The sequence below is a fragment of the Pteropus vampyrus genome, unplaced genomic scaffold, assembly GCF_000151845.1.
Source record: "Pteropus vampyrus isolate Shadow unplaced genomic scaffold, Pvam_2.0 Scaffold172, whole genome shotgun sequence".
Taxonomy (NCBI): Eukaryota; Metazoa; Chordata; class Mammalia; order Chiroptera; family Pteropodidae; genus Pteropus; species Pteropus vampyrus.
In genome coordinates this window covers 3521205-3525961 of record NW_011888953.1, presented here as the reverse complement: position 1 = coordinate 3525961, position 4757 = coordinate 3521205, and positions in this window count along the sequence as shown.

The following is a 4757-nucleotide window of genomic DNA, read 5'->3' as shown; positions in this document are numbered from 1 at the left end:
ATCTGTCAGCATAAGAGGATAAGAGCTCCACCGGAAAGATGAGAGGAAAAAAATCATTTGCCAACCCCCAGGGGCAGGTTCTGAAAAAAATGAAAGGCTTTATTTCTATCGAAGGAATATGTTGGATGGATGAAAAAAAATCCTGCTTCGGCATAATGGGCCCTGTTTGCAGCTGACAGTTTTGAGGTTTCTGCATTAGGGATCTGAAAAGTTGTCAGTGTTAATAAAAAGAAGTTTCCCTGATAATGGTTTTGGTGCACTGTGTTCAAGCATGTGCTATTCCTAGTGTTTGGTAAAAAAGAGACTATAATATGGAATGCATTATACAGAAGAGCCAAAAATAACATCTGTCTCACAAATAAGGGGAACGATCTCATTTCATATCTCTTTTTATTTGACAGAATCTTTTTTTCTCTACCAGAAAATTATAGTTTTGTGTAGTTTATAGAAATAACATTTAAACATCACATGTGATTTTAGACTCAAATGGGATCTACTTAATAAAACACACAAGCAATTAGAGGACTTCACTGTAATCACTTCTGAAACCCCAGAAGGTTCACATCGGCTGGGCTGAGTTGCTGCCTTCCCAGCTTCTCTTGTTTCAGAAGCTTAGTAGAGGAAATCACCGCTGCCCACATCATGTATACAGATCATCTTTACCTAGCAGTACAGATGTTTTTGAATTTCATGCTGCTACTGCTTGGGCAGAGTCTCATTTCTAGAATGAAAATTATATTCACCAGGGATTAGAATTTTGTGGACCTAGAAGTTAAGCACATTTGGCAGCTCATCCCAGAGATCTTCTTAGGGAAGAAAGAGTGATTAGGAAAGAAAGAGTGATTAGGAAAGAAACTCCAGTTTTTTGTTTTTTAATTTTATGTAAAAGAGGAGTTACCTGTTTCATCTGTAAGCTAAGCCCACCTACTTAGATTTTTCCCCTTCCAAATATATGAACTCCTCTACAAGTCCAAAATGTGCTTATGTGAAGGTGGCTATTTTGGCATGTGTCTCCTGACACCTATGTTATTTTCATTAGGGTTTGTCTTGCTCTTGAATCTCCTTCTATTCTTCAGCTGTTTTGATCAGATGGATTTCCATATTCAGAAGAAGCTGGTCTTCCCAACTGTTATGACTGTGCTTGATGAACCACCAACCTTCAGTTATTATCTTTGTTACTGTTTAGTTAGAGATCATAGACTTTGATTTCAGTGCACTTATCTATTGGTTGACTCATCTCTTGGTTGCCCAGTTGGGTATTTGAATAATGAAATGACCTTTCATTTAACTAATTCTGATGGTCTGTAATGGGCAGTATAGACATAGTAAAGATGGTAGTGTTGTTAGTGATGGTGATGATGGAGATTTGGGGGCTAATGGAGGTGATGGATAGGGTAGTGTTTTTGGAACGGGCGGTGTTGATAGTGGTGGTGATAGAGATGGTAATGGTGGTAGTGGTGATAGACATGGTGGTGTTATTGGACGTGGTAGTGGTGGCGATGGAAATGGTAGTGATGGAGACAGTAGTGGTAGTGGAGGCTATGGGGGAGGTGATGGAGAAGGTGGTGATGAGGTAGTAAGACTGTTTTGCCAGGCTCAGTCTTTGGAAGGAGTTAGTTTTAAGAGGCACTGGAGGCTTACTTTTAATCATGGTGGTCAAATCCTTACTATTTAAGGTATGGTCCATAGACCAGTGTCAGTGACGTCTCACCAGGTATTTGTTGGAAATGTAAAAGCTTAGGCTCCATTTCAGACCAACTGAATCAAAATATGCATTTTTAACAATATTCTCAGGTGATATGTATGCACATTAAATTTCCAGAGGCACTGGTCTAAAGGAGAAATAGCCACAAACACCTTTTACCCTCATGGCCTCATGTTCCTACCCTGTCTCCTTCCCATGAAAGAATCTCAGCCTTCACCTTCATGTATGGGAGGTCAGTGTTCACCTGACCAGTAGAAGGTTATTTGGCCTATACTCCAGGGTCTAGGGTCAGATTTAAATATGGAGCTAAAAGCTTTTCATGACCTGAAATTCGAGTTTCCTCAACTAAATATATCTTCTTTAAAGATTGCCTCAGTGCCTGAAGTTCTCATTAGTTAGACTTTTTAAGAAGCCCAGCCTTTTAACAAGAATAAGACATTTAGGTATCACATTGAGGCACCGATGACATCTGGTTACTGCATTAGCATGAAGAGAATCTTGGGATTGAGACTCACTCCATTTGGGCTCATAGGGGAGGTGTGCATGCAGAAGGCTTGCCTATTTTACCTGAGAAACAGTGGGAAACTATAGCATAGTGCTCACATACATACATGTACACACGCACATCCAGATTAATCACATTAGCAGAAATTCCTGTGTAGTGTTAATGAAATGTGTGTAAGTTGTGTGAGGAGAGACGAGGTTGATTTCTACATATATCTTATGGTTATGTATTGCTGTATAACAAACTACCCCCCATATTTACTGGCTTAAAACAATAGTCATTTATTTTTACTCACAAATCTATCATTGGTCTGGCTCAGGGAGGACAGTTTGTCTCTGCTGCACTTAGGACAAACTAGGTTGGTCCAACTGAGACTGCAAAATATGCTTTCAAAATGGCTCACTCCACGAGCAAATTGGTACTCAACCAGGGTCTTTGTTCTTTTCCATATAGGCCCTTTCTCTTGGGCTTCCTCACAGCGTGGTGATTGGGTTCCAGGAGCAAATGTTCCAAAAGACTTGGGTAGAAGCTGTAAAATTTCTTATAATCCAGCTTTCGAAGTCCCAGATGTCATTTCTTTGTAATTGCCTTTCTTTTTGTGCTGGTGTCCTTTCCATATGTATATCCCAGTAGCTGGCATATGTATATTTTTGGACATCACTAGTGTGGCAGTAGCTAAATGAATAAATAATCTTCAACACTGATGCTATATGAGAAATTCTAACCTGGGCTTCCCAGCTTGCCTGGGTACTGTAAAATAAGGGGAAAAAGCACTGTACAAATAATGAATAAATAGGCTATGCTATAGAGGACTCTAAAAATAGGACTGGGCTGTGAGGAACACGTTAATCTGAGGCCAGCAGGGGAAGAGTCAAGGTGGATTTTGGCTCAGTTTGAGTTTATAAAGATCAGGACTCTCATCAAACTGCTCTTGACCTCACAAGGAAACTGTATATAGAAATAGCAGGCAATAGTAAGAGGTTAAGTAGCAATTCCCCCCTGGTGAGAATCTTCCCCAAATGACACTTTCACCACAGCCTTCCCCAGCTTAAGAACCTGTAATGGCTTTCTATTATCATGCTTGACTTTCAAAGTTCCACATAAATGGACCTCACAATAACTACCCCACCACACCCCCTACAATTCCCCATCTCCTCAAGGCCCCAACTTATCAACTTCCATTATGCTTCGTTGTCTTTGCTTATTCTGTTTCCTCAGCCAGAAAAGTACTCTCTGACTTTCCCACCTAATCAAATCATAGTCCTTCTACCAAAGTTCTTCTACCAAGTCTTTTCTGACCACTCTAGCTACCACAGAGTAGTTTGTTTTCTGAACCCAGACAGTCCTACAGTCAGTTTGAAGAATAGTCCCAGCCTCCCTCAACTTTTCATGTACCCCACTGGGGGATGTCCCTTTTCCCCAAACCTTTTTCTTAATACTGAGTTTTCCTCCAGTTCTTCTCACTATCAATCCCAATCCAAACACCATAACAAGAAACACTATTCGAGTATTAACAGACTTATAGTATTATCTTTCTCGGAGATGTTTACCTTTCAACTAGTGATTGCACCCTTGTTTGACCTAAATCAAATCAACATATATTTATTGAGAATCTACTATGTGCAAGGCCATATGTGGGGCTGTAGAAGTGCCAAAGCAGCATTAGACATGACTTGTCCTCAAGGAACTTAAAATTTAGCTGCTGCCAGTGGCGGCAGTGGTGACGGTGCTGGTGGTGGATGGAGGCTGTTGGAAATTCTTACTCATTATACTTGCAATCAGGTAACTGAAGAAATTATACAGCAGGCATGAGGACATGAGAAACGTCGTTGCTCTCAGTTTTAGTTCAACAGCCAGGTTTTCCAAGTTTCTTTATTGTAGCGATATACCTTCCACCTAGTGGTGCTGCTGGTGTTAGGAGGACATGGCTAGATCAGCTTTTTGGCTCCTTAGAGGGAAATAGTATTTTGTGGTAGGTCAGGAAATGAGAAAAGAAAAATAGGATGGGGAATGGAAATAAGGAAAAAAGTTCTATAGAAAATGGAAGAGAGTTAACAAGCAGGGGAGACAGGGCATACATTTAAATGAGACAAGCTCCCTATCTTTTAAAACAATTTTACCAACTTTTCAAGTATGTATACAGGGAGACCATTCAATGTTTGTCATAAAATTCAGTGAGAATGTATTTCTGGAGTTTCCTCACTCCCTGCTATTCCCACATCCTCCGCCCTCTCAAAGAAACAAAAAGGGAAGCGAATAGAGGGTGTTGGCTGAATGACTGCAGAAGAATACCACTAGCTCAGTGTAGAACCGGAACTGCGACATTTAATTCTAGGCCAGGCATGTGGCCAAGTCCCACGGAAAGCAAGTGCACCTCCTGTGTTTTAAGCAAAGTTAACCCTGAAACGGAGCCCAGGAGTGAATTGTAAATCATTGTTCCTCTTGGTACAGTTACTACCTCATCTGGAGCTAGGTAGAGGCAATTTTAAGGGGGCTTATTTATATCATTAGCTGATTACTGGTTCACTTGTTCATTCATTCATTCAT